Raw genomic sequence first — 13,301 nt, 5'->3', positions numbered from 1 at the left:
TTTATCACTACCTAATCACTATAGTGTGATTAACAGTATGAACTTGCCACTCTAACCTGCAACAGTATGAACTTGCCACTCTAACCTGCAAGGACATAGATAATGGAGCAAATACATCAAAATATATATTTTAAATTAAAATATATGTACATGCTTGCTATCTATTTAAACAGACTGTCAGGTCACAGCAGCACTTTGAAAATATTTCCTGACACCTGCAAAATTGGTAAATATTTCCTGTTCTTGTTGTGTCTGCCAAAAATAGGAATTTCACAAATTGGACAGATAACTTCACAAGCATCATGATTTTCAGTTTGGCCCACCTTAATGTGATATTCACAAGGGTTTGTCACTGTCCAAGAAACTGTGTCTGACAAACTGATGTGTTCAGGCTTTTTTTCTCTTCCAAAAGTGGCACCATCTCTCTTTTGGGTGGCCAGAGACCACGCACAACTCAACTACTTGGCTTAATTATTTCAGGATGGGTGAGTTTACCGATCAAATCAGTATTAAATCAGCAAGACGTGCAAATGCTGAAATATTCCTTGCTCTCTCATTGTCAGCAGCTGCCAGTGCCCCTGTACACGTGCTGAGTACCTCAGTCATGGCTGGGTGGGTGTGTGGCACCCATGCCTGGAGAGACTGGCTTCTCTGCAGGCGCCAGCGGGGATCCAGCCACAGTCCTGGCAGCACCACGTCCCCTGAGCTGCCTTCCTGGTCCCACAAAATGCTCTGGTGTAAACAAACAAACTTGTGTTTGGATGAAGAAAAAGACAGAGATTTCCTTAACTTTATTTGTACATGGTGTTCCTAATCCTCCCTAATCCTCCTTCCATTCACTATGCTTCCAAAGTGATTGCACCTCAGATTCATGCACTTGCTTGCTTCCTACTTTTGAAAGGTATTAAGTAAAAACTCAATTGAAATTAAGGGCAACAGTTGATTATGCATGAGTTCATCTAGATTATTGTACGATGCTTCCAAAGTGATTGCACCTCAGATTCATGCACTTGCTCGCTTCCTACTTTGGAAGCTATTAAGTAAAAACTCAATTGAAATTAAGGGCAACAGTTGATTATGCATGAGCTCATCTTGGTTATTCTACAGAGATAGACTAATTTTTCAAAAAATTACATAATAAATGCTGTTTTTCTGCTCTGCAAACACTGAGCCTAACTAAAGTATTTTTTGATAAACTGAAACAACTGAAATCCTACGAACATTACTTGAAAATATCTTTCTTCCTCACAGGAGAAACATCTATTTTTGAAGAACAAATAACAGTTTGGAATGCCATTGAAATCCAAACACACTATTAGTATGTTCCTGAAAAAAAAGGTACAATGCTTAGGGAGAATGCACCAGAGCCCTTGCAGCTGTGTCACACTTTCCTGTTTGTTATTTTTAGTTTTCCATTCCTGCTCTTTATTTTGGGCTTTGCTTGGCTTCCTATGTAGCTTCCCCTTAACTCTGTATAGCTCTGTCTTACATATTTCAGGCATTTGGCTCGCTCTCCTTTTTTTTCCTCCTTTTCTTTTTTTTTTTTTTTTCTTCAAAGGAAACCCAAGCAATGCTGTCCAGTTTCAGGAAGTCATGTTTCTCTTGGCAGTGGCTGAGTTCTTGGTTTTCTAAAGGCATTTAGGAAATTTAAATCACTAGTTTCAGCTTTTAACATACTCAGGCTTCATAAGCAGAAGAAAACAGCAGCACACACAAAAAAGCTCAAGCCTGTTCTGTAGGCAAGTATGTCCTGCACTTTCCACCTTCCACCTGGGAAGCCACCAGTACCCAGTCTCACCTGAACTTCCCAGCATGGCAATTAATAAAAAAAAGGAACAAAAGTGAGCTGTGGTGAAACACTGCATCATAAAGAAGTTTTGTGTCTTCCCACCCCCCTGCTTTGTTAATATATTGAAGTACTTATAATCTTGTAGGGCCAAGTAACATCTACAGAACAGAGGATGTTTACACCTGTTAAAAATGTACCAAAAATTTGGTGTAATGAATGAATGCTTTGCTAGCAGCCTAGGACCTATCTGCAAAGAATTAGTTAGGAACCTCATCTGACATCTAAAAACATACAAAGATTTTTGGGGAAAATTTTTGTTTATCCCTCAATAAACATCTCTATGGGGCAATGCATTTCCTTGCATGTGTGCACTCAGAGACTCAGAAATGGTGACCATGTGGTCAGTCTAAGAGATGGTGTTAAAAAGCCCAGAATAAATTCTTCAGCACATGTCATGATGTCATGACTTCTTGGGACTTGGCTCCCAAAAGAGGCTGCAAGCTTGGGGCTGCCAATATTGACACTGTCCAACAGAAAGTACATAACCAATCACAGTGAACAGCAGAGTATCTCTTTCCCTTCCATAGTTCTCTCACTTCTCTACTTCACAAAGTCTCTTCAAACTGCTGAAATTTGGCAGTGGCCATGTCAAGCAACAACCTCTGGCTTCCCCTGACCAGTGTGAGGGCTGGCACTGCCATCCACAACACTTTAGCACCACCACCACAACTGGCTTAAAGCAACCAGTAAAGCAATGTTTGATGAAAACTATGCACAAATGTCCTGGGCATTAATTAAATTAATAAGGTTGGTATACATTTTCTTAAAATATTATCAAGGCTTTACAATAATTGCTGGGATACCAGGTAACCACCAAAGATTCTCTGTCAGTCCCTTCCACAACTGGACAGTGGAGAGAAAATAAAATGAAAGACTCATGAGAAAAGGACATGGAGAGATCACTCACTGAATGCTGTGATAGGCAAACCAGATTTGGTGTGGGGAAATTATTAGAATTTACTACCAATAAAAAATCAGAACAGGATAATGAAATACAAAACAAATCTTAAAAAACACCTTGTTCCTATCTCTCTCTCCTTGCTGTGTGCTGCCTCCTCTCTGCAGTGGTGCAGGGAGATGGGGAATGAAAGTTATACTCAGTTAATCACACATTGTTCCTGCTGCTGCTTAGGGAGAGGAGCCCTTTCCCTGCTCCAGTGTGGGCATCCTCCCATGGGAGAGAGTTCCCCATGAACTTCTTCAGCCTGAGTATAGTTCTTCAGGAACTACTCCAGTGTGGGTCCCTTTGCACGGTGTGCAGTCCTTCAAGCAGACCCTGCTCCAGTGGGGGTTCCCTGCAGGGACACATGTCCTATCAGGAACAAGTCCTGCCAGCAGGGCCTCCTCTTTCCCTGGGTGGGCAGGTCCTTGCTGGGACCCTGCTCCAGCACAGGCCTCCCACAGGGTCACAGCCTCATCTCAGGCACCCACCTGATCCAGCGTGGGTCTCCTCCAGGGGCTGCAGGTGGATCTCTGCATCCCCAGGGACCTCCAGGGGCTGCAGGGGCACAGCTGCCTCACTGTGTCTGCACCATGGGCTGCAAGGGATCCTCATCTCTGGAGCCTGGAACATCTCCTGTCGCTCCTTCTGCACTGACCTTGGTGTCTGCAGGGTTGTTCCTCTCACATATTATTTTCACTCTGGTCTTCTGTGAGTGCAATTACATCTGCAAAATCATTTTTCTTCCTTCTTAAATAAGTTATTTTTTTCAATACGTTAATGAGATCTTATTATCTTCTCTGATGTTCTTAGTCTTGGCCGGTGGTGGGTCCAATCTGTGCCCATTGGCTCTGTCAGATGCTGGGGAAGATTCTGTCAGCTTCTCACAGAAGCCACTCTTATAGTCCCCCACTCTACCAAAACCTGGCCACACAAAAACAATACAGTGACCTGGTCTATACCTGGGTCCAGATCTCTCCCTGGTCCTGAAGGTGTTCAAGTCTGTAGGTAGCTTTGTTTTGTCTTGAATAAGTAGCTAAGTAGATAATCATGGTGTGGTGGCTTTTTTCTATTGATCTCAGGGATGGACACATAAAAAGTAGAAGAAGGTGAGATCAGCCTCAGCTGATTCAAGTGTGCAAGTACTGGGACACCTGGAACTTGATGATTTCACGTAGGAACTATGTGGTAGCTGAGCTCAACCCTTACACATGATAAGATAGAGTCATCCTGTGCTGCAGTAAGAACGTAACTCCTTACTGAGGAGGGGAAGAGGGAAGGGGGAAGAAGGAAGAACTTCTTAAAAAGAGAGAGAAAAGCCATATTGGTTCAGGCTGAAAATTCTTCTAGTCTTATATGCTCCTCATAATGACCTTTAGCTCCCTAACAGCCATCAAACTAGATAGTCTTTTTCTTAGGACTTCTTGGCATTTGGCAGCTTTTTCTAGTGACCAAATCTATAACAACAAGACATTCTTCTGTACTTCAAACTGTGCCAGAAGCAGAGATACTTGTGCTGTGCTGAAAGACTAATCTGTGAACAGAATTGTTGGGCAGACCCCAGTTTGATCACTCCTTGAACTTGTTGTCTACCTGCACTTTCCAGTTTCTTGTAGTCTGAAATAAGATTAATTTTTTGAAACTCATGGTTTTCTGTTATACCAGGTTATCTTTTAAGAAGCACTATCCAACTTTAAGTCCTGGGCCCACAGAGTTCATTATCTGACTTGAGCCATGAGAGCCTCCCTGTTCACAGCACATTAACAAATTCAGCTGTGGAGTTTGCATCTTTTCTTTACACAGAATCATAGAATGGTTTGGGGTGAAAGGAGCCTTAAAGACCTTTAAGCTCCAACCCCCCCTGCCATGGGGGGGGACACTTTAACTAGACCACGTTGCTCAGAGCCCCATCCAACCCAGCCTTGAATACTTCCAGGGATGAAGCATCCACAGCTTCTCAGAGCAACTTGTCCTCATGCCTAACCACTGTCACAGTAAAAATTTCTTCCTAATATCCAGTTCAAACCTACATTGTTTCAGTTTAAAGCAGCTCACGTTTGTTGTGTCACTACATGCCCTTTAAAAGCCTGTCTGTCTTTCTTGTAGGTTTCCTTCAGGTAATGGACATCTTTCATGCTCCTTTCATGTACTGGAGGGAGCTGTCACCATTGCCATGTGCCTGGGCAGACCTCAGCCTGACTTACCTACCCTGCTACAATCCCAATTCCCTGGATGCCTTCACAGGGTGATAAGTATGAAACAACCCTTTCCAATGACTTACACTTAAACAATAAAAAAAAAATATTTTTTCCCCTGTTCCTTAGGCTCTTAACTTTGCAGTAGTTTCAGTAATGGAAGGAGGAGATCAGATTTAAAGGTCTGTTGAAAGGTTGCATTTCAGGGGCAGGCTGTACTGTGCAACTTACATGTGACATGGCAGTGGCTGGAATTAGCAGGAGAGGAGAGGCTGAAGACCTTATTTCTCCAATTAAGCCTGAGCCTATAATCAGCTCACTGGCCATACACTGTCCTCTTTTACCGTACGCTGGATAAGATTTCTTTCTCAGGACACCTGATTTCCTAATTGCCAAAAATAGGTCTCTTTGCTCAGTGATGTGAATTACCTAGGTCCACGTGTAAGTTTCTGCCTGTTCCATGTGCTCTTATGCTGCAAAGGACTGGTCTATAGAAGTACTATAATGGCTCATTTCTTTATTTATGTTTTTAATCATTTGAATGGAGAGACCAGTTCTTACTTTTTGTGACATTTTCCCCCTTGTTATATTGAGACAAGGAGAAGATGAAGATCTAAAACGCAGCGAAGAAAGGTGAGAACCGTAATAATTTATGGTCAGCGACTTGTTTGTTTCACCAGGACATGAAGTACTTCAGTATTACATATGAAACTTGGCAAAGCAAAAATGCAATATACAATATATCTAAAACAACATTTTACTTTCATGCAGTATCTGCCATTTTCCTTTTCTGTTTGGGGTGGTAGAACCCAAAAACTCTTGAGCCAATCCTGCTTTCAATGAAGGAAATAGTAAAGAATTCTGTGACTGGAAAACAAATAATGGGAGCTATAGCATGCCTGCAGAATGTGCAGGAAAGTATGAAACTTCATATGTTATTTAGTACCAGAGCAGAAGTCACTGCAAGAAAAACAAACATAAAACGAGGGTTAAGTATTCAATGGACAGAAATGCCATTGCATTCATTGGTATTTATTTGTGTTTGTTAGCTGGATGTTCTTTACTTTCCTGCATGCATGTGAAAGCCCTTACTGAACTTTCCCAATTTTTTATCCATCCCTGCTCTCTGGAATGCTTTGGATTTGCAGCCAGGTCTTTGTTGTGAGTAAGGAGTAAGGTCTGTCTATTATCTTGTGCAGGGAAAAGAACTGGTGTTCTTTTTAATGAATCAAAATATGTGTTCTCTATTTAAAAAACACAATATATCCTTACTCCCTGTAAACAATCTGACCTTCAGGTGGAATGCAGCCAGAGGGGCTATAAATAGCATCCTTAGTAAGAGAGGAGACAGAAGCATTGAGAATTCAGCTGGCAGTGTTCACACGGAGAAATAGCAGATGAGCTACCTATAGATTTTGTGCCCTGAAAAGCTCAGATGCAATGTCTGTAGGAACCTGGCTGAATTTTTTCAAGCCAGGTAGGAATGTTTTTCTCCTGCAAACAACAGGGGAACCCTGTGCATTACATAAACTTTTTGACCCTGTGTGTTACTTCCTCCAGTGTTTCACAAGTATCCTGCAGTCCTTAGTGTGTTCCCATGGCCACACTCACAGACAGAAAGGCACTGTAGGCACTGAAGGCAGCAAGCAGAGGGAAGAGAAGGCCAAGGTTCCCACCCAGGACCCCACTGGTACTCTGTGCCAGAGCAAGGGCTCTCACCAGCTGTGGTGGATACGATACCAGACCAGTGACCTACCTATTGCATCATCTTCTTTCATGATGTGCTTTCTAAACATTTGCAAGGCACACCTTCAGGTATTCTGTGGTTTAATATGAAAAGGAATGTCAATTAGCTTTAGTTCTCTTTGTTATAATTTGGTATAGGAAAACTCGATAATGGTGCAAGGTGTACTTTTTCTGTATCCTAGAGCCTAACAATTTCAATGAAGAAGCTCTGAGCATGAGACTGCTACAATTTATTTATTCATTAGAGCTCTGCAAGTTTGTTCAACAGTCATGAATGTTTTCTCTGTCTCTGGAGAGATGTTTTCTTCCAGCAGGCGTGTGCATCTTTGCAACAATTTCTCCAGAGAGACTCATGTGAAAATATTTTTATTCACACAGGTATTTTGGGACCTAGCATTTTTCACACAAGTATGTTTGTATGTAAGACAGATGGTGCACATAAATTATACTGACTGACTGTCATCTGCAATTAAATTTTATTAATTTCTCAAGGAATATAAATTAAATCATAGGAAGATCCTCTCCATAGCCTCCCCCCACATATCCATATCTCTCTGAACTTTCTGGGACTGTAGAAGCATTGAAGTCATAGTCATAGAAGTCATAGAAGCACTGAAGGACAGATAAGTCCAATATCTGTTGCTGTTATAGTTCTCAGACATGCTGCAAAAACGCTGTATGTCCTGGGTTTTATTTCCCAAACTCATTTCAGTGGCATGTAAATGTGGAAGTCCTGCTTCCCTCCTCAAAACCAGGCCCTCTTCTCTTACAATGGAAACAACATCCTTCACATCAGAATGAAACTGAATAGACAGACCATCAAAGCTGTGTAAAAGCACCAGCTGCCCGGACACATACCAGGACAGCAAAACTATTTACCCCAGGAGCCTTTCAGAGGATTCAGGTCAATTCCATTGTATGTGGAGTTGACTCACGTAACTTTGAGACCTCATTGTCCCTTTCCCTCTCTGCTTCCCTCCTTTTGTTTCTTGCCATTGTTTCTAGGTAGACATTAAAATGCTCTGGGACAAAGACCATGTCTTCCTGTGAACTTACACAGAGTAAAGTACAAAGAAGTCCCAGTACCATGTGGGACTGTGCACCCCATGCTGTTTTGAGAAAACCACACACATCTAGAGCCAGGCAGCTATGTATTCATATATGCAAACACCTCGATTTCAAATGCTGGCTATGGTTAACAGTGGTTACAGCGACGTATCACACCTGTAACTCACAACATAAATTCAATATCCCTGTTGTTTCCTCTATGACTCTAAGACTTAAGTTACACAGAAGGAGGATCAGACAAACAGTATAACCTTGTATGTGGAAAACATGGGGGTCACCCAGAGAAGCGGTAGATGTTGCACCCCTGGAAGTGTCCAAGTCCAGGTTGTATGGGGCTTTGAAAGACATGACCCCTAGGTTGCCTTCAAACAAAGCCATTCTATGGTTCTATGACATGCTATGTAACACTGCTGTCTCTTTTAAAGCAGCTCTTTGAGCTGCTTTAAATGCTATTTAGCATTCTCTTCTTGAGTCTAGGTATGCTATGTAACACTGCTGTCTCTTTTAAAGCAGCTCTTTGAGCCCCTATTTAGCATTCTCTTCTTGAGTCTAGGCTACAGCATATTCAGCCTCACTACTATGCTAATTGGTTTCCTCCTGACTGCATTTAAAAAAAAATCTTATTATAAAAAGTTCTTCTATGTATTTTTATCACCACAGATATTTTTCCAGGCTGCAGTTAAAAGTATTTATTTCTCAAATAAAGCATGTTTCATTTCTCCTCCAACTCTGTAAGAAAAAAATGACTTCTCATTCTAAAACCTATTATCTATTCCCTTTTTCACACAACAGGTTTAAACAGTATTCTTTAATTATACTTCTACTGTTTAGTTCTTTATACTATTTCTGTCCAGTTCTTCTTGGAAGGATAAGTTTCTTTCCATGATCTGAAACATGTAAGAAGGAAAACAGAAAAAATTAGAAGGAACATTGAGCCAGTGTTGAGAGCTGCAAAGCTTTTAGCACTGTAGTGTAATGACTATGTCCTATACTTGTGATTTAAGAAAATATCCATATTTATTCCTTTTATAATGATCACATCCTTATCTCTAAAGCACATTTCCCTTTCCTGTACAAAAATGAAGAAAGTATATCTCAATGTACTGATGCAATATAGCCAGTGTTACCTACCAGATGAGAAGTGGAAACAGGCTCAGGTCTCCGGCTAATCCTTTGAAAATAATTTGTCACTCTACCATCTAAGTTTATGCCTTAAGATTCTCTCCATAAGGATGAATGTTCTGTTTCTGAAGTGCCTCCCCAATAAGTGCTTAGAGAAGGGCAAGTGTGATTTCATACATAGGGTGTAAAGCACGCAAGAATGAATCCCTTGACCCTAGTGTCAAGTTTCCAAGCAGCAGCTTAAAACGTCTTCAGAATTTTTCCTTGCCATTATGCCTTCATGAAAGGTAAATATTTTTCTTTCTGATATGTACACTTAGCACTTGCAAATGTTTTCATCAGCCACAGGGTGCTGTCTTCTTGCTTGAAAGAAATTATTCAGTCAAAAGTTATATTTGAGAAACAGTCAATTACTAATAAAATATGTTTCTAAAAGAGCCAGAAATCTTGTTTAAACTCAGATACTCTTTACCAGCGGAATAGGAAATCTCCCTTTATTCTTGAGAATTTTATTTTATTTTATTTATATTTATTTTATTTTTTTATTAAAATGAGGCATCATTTTCAGAAAAGAACTTTCTTTGTGCCTTGCAAGATGGAATTTTAAATTCCAAATACCATAGTGTATTTCTGAGTTTGGGAGAAGAAGCCTTGCCATTGAATTCACACAGACACTCAATCTTCTAGGGAGAAATAAAAGAAAACATAAATCAAGAGGAAAGAGAAAACCATAAACCTACACCCAGCAATGCTTACTGCAAAGCTGTGGCTTGTCTTCCTACCAGACTGTGCCCTCCTCAGATCCTGTCTGTCTCATTACTTCCCTCCACCTTGGTTTCCTTGTTTTCTTTCATTTCCCAAGGTGTGACTTCTCTTCTGCTTTGGTCCTTTCCCAGGCTGTGTCTCCCTTGTCTCAGGCACACTTCTTGCTGAGTGCCACATACATCATACGCCTTTTCCAGGCATCTCATTCACAGTCCTCCTGAAAATGCTTGAGCCATATGAGCAGTGTGGAGGTTATCATTGAGACCTGGCAACACAAACCTAAAGTCATGGTCCTTCCTCAGCTGGAGATGTCACCTCTGATGGCCAACATGAGCATAACCAGTAATATTCTTGCATGTATGGATTAGGGGATCGAGGATCCATGGAAGCAGCCTGGCAGCTGGCTGGCAAGTCCTTCTGAAGTCTGCTCCTCTTGCTGCCAATCTGAATCCATTTCTTTAGGCAAAGCAGGCACTGGGGGACAAGCGGGGCTCACCCATCATCTTGGCAGCTGTGCAGCACCAGCAGTGCATGCTGCACCCACACTGTTGCTGTCTGCTTGCAAAAGACTTTCTGTTCTAGCAATGCTGGCAACATTTCTTCACCTGAGCAGGAGAGCACTTTTGTTGGCGCTGCCTAAACCAGTTCAGAGTGGAAGAAACTTTACTGACAGGAGACTTTTACCAGACTAAATTCATAGCCACTAAGTCTTGGCAATTTTCTTCAGACACAGCCAACACTACAATGATGCACCAACCTGCTGGTGGAGTGGTCATTTGCTCAAATCATAATGTCAAAGAACCCTGATTTCAAGTGAAAGAGCCATGTGCTCTGTTCACTTCTTGTTAAGAAAGAAATAATTTCTCTACCTCTATAAATTTTACTAGGGTTGTGCTTGTAGTCAATCACCTGAAAATTTCACCATTGGCTGAAAAAGTGTTGCATAGCTCTTGCGGATCGAAATGTCTTAATTAAATATGATTTTACTGGATGGACTCTGAGGAGTTAAAAGTGCAGTGCAAGAAATGAGATGGAATCAAAGAAAGAATTGACAAATGATGCAACCTGGACATTTGTAAGAATTATTGTGTTGCGTTTTTTCCTTAAAGCAATAGCAAAGTGTTTTGGGAACATTGCAGGTTTGGATATTGATGAATATTTGTTTCAGATTGTAGCTTGGTGAATTTGATGTAAATCTAGATAAAAAATAATGAAAAACATACACCTTAGTATCATGTCATAATCCACTATAACTTCAAGTAAGCATTTCGTACTTTAAAATGAATTTCTCTAAGTAAAATCATTATATATTACACATCAAATATTATGAGTAAAATATATAAGTAAAATTGTTATTATAATATACTATGTTGTTGGTATTTTTTAACTGAAAACTATCAAGTGACATCTATATTATTCTTCATTTTTTCCAGAATGTTGTTGGCAACATTAACGAGTGATTTTTGGCTATCATAACAATGGATAGCTATTTAATTCTCTGAAAAAAAGGACAACAGATAAAGGCTTTTCTGTTTATCTTTTCATTTGTTTGTTTTGTGTGGAGAGGAAGAGTTTAATATGTTGTATTCTGAGCCAAAAACTGTTGTAAAATGATATTGGCACAAATATCTGAAAAATGCCAGAGAAAAACATAGCTTAGGAAAAGAAAGAATAAATATTTTTCAAAAGGAAAGATAGTGGGGTTTTATGTTTTCAAAATGCACTCTCTGTGGTAGACCTCACTGGCTGTGAGCTCAGCTCTCACATGAGATCAGCTTTCTGGCTGGTGTGTTTAAATTTAGGAATATAAGTAATACTGTAAACTTTATTCCATCATCCAGCTTTTAAAACACTTGGAACTTTTCCTACTTGAGATGCAAATGAGATTCATCGGATTCTGTAGCTACCTCTGGGATAAATGGAGAGGCTGTCTGCACACAATTACTCCCATTTCTTGTCACTCTCCTGGTTGCTGTGACTCAGCTCTCATTAGCCATGTATGTCATCAGTGGACAACATTACAGTTGAAAGTTGTGGTTGGCCTCATGCAGCCTTACCCAGAGGGGCAGGTTAGATTCCAGCCCTCCACTCTCCCCTCTATCTACCACCTACACAATTCTTATTTAAAGTGCTCATACAGCTGTAAAGTTATTAGCTTTCCTTCTAAACCTCTACAATTGTAAACCCAGGTCATTCACAACAACTGTACACACTTATCTGACCCAGTCTTGTTCTTTAGAGGGTGAGAGGAATTGTCTCAATTAACTTATCATTCTCTATAAATTATGTAGGGAATCTAGGGAGTATAGATCACAGAATCACAGAATACAGAATCACAGAATATTCTGGGTTGGAAGGGACCCACAGAAAACCAATAGTTTTCTGCTCTGCACTTGACTGAGTTAAGTGAGGTGAACACTACCACAGTCTTTCAGCTGAGATAAATACCACAGCATTCTTCCAGGCCCTGTGTTAAAATAGTACTTATATACATATCAGATATAGTGAACAATAACACAGTACCAAGGACATACATTATCTGGCAGTTGGTGAGTGGAAGATGGAATGGAATGGAATGGAATGGAATGGAATGGAATGGAATGGAATGGAATGGAATGGAATGGATTGTTTCCGTTGGAAGGGATCTACAAAAACCATCTCACCCAAACCTAAAATGCAGTGGCAGGGAAATCAAGGACCTTTTTATTGGTATTAGACCAGTATGAAGTAAAAAGAAGAAAATACAGGTGTCATGAGGGAAGCAGAGGAATATGTAAAATTGTTGTTGATTGAATAGATAAGTGCACATTCTGTGTGAAAATAAAAATTTCCAATACCTCATTGAACTATGGAAACAGAGGAGACTTACTAGCTTTTGAGAAAGTTTAGTTTTCTAGAACTTCTGTATTTCTGGAAGCAGGGCAGAGTTTGTGAATAAGCTTTTCTACCTAACGTTGACCTTTGAATTCCTAGTTTTGACTGTTATCTTGGACATTTTTCCTCCCAATTGTGACAAATGAAAGCAATTTGTTAGTCAAACATAAAACAAATCAAAGTGGCCAAAGCATCCTTGCAGAGGAAAAGGTATTCTGATTTGGGGTCATAATTCTGTAATGATCATGACTGATATCTCTGTTTTCAAAAGGCACTTAACAACAACAGAAATAACTTCTTCCTGTGGAATGAAAGAATAATAATAGAAATATCTTGAGAGAGATGTTAAACATATCAAGATCACTTACTGATGTTTCAGAGAGATATAACAAAGTACAAGTGTCTCACCATCTCGTTGGAAATGGTTCTTGAGGTAGTTACCAGAGAGCAAGAACTACAGAGAAACAACAGCAACAAAATATTCAGTGACTCAGAAAAATGACAGGTTCTTTTCCTTCCTCTCTCCTGAGAAGTGATTCCAAACACCAAACCAGTAGGAGTAAAGAATCTGAAATATTTTGGATCAAATGTAATTCTGATTACTTTCCATCCTGTGTGGTACTTAAATAGAAGATCCAGATTTGTATCTTAAACCCTTATTGAGGAAGGAAGAACTGTGTTAAAACAGTGCATTCAGAGTGTAGCTGTGGATATGACTAGGGAATTAGGCATTTCCTAAACT

The sequence above is a fragment of the Passer montanus genome, unplaced genomic scaffold (assembly GCF_014805655.1).
Source record: "Passer montanus isolate IOZ18808 unplaced genomic scaffold, ASM1480565v1 scaffold22, whole genome shotgun sequence".
NCBI classification, from domain to species: domain Eukaryota; kingdom Metazoa; phylum Chordata; class Aves; order Passeriformes; family Passeridae; genus Passer; species Passer montanus.
This window is presented reverse-complemented; position numbering follows the sequence as displayed.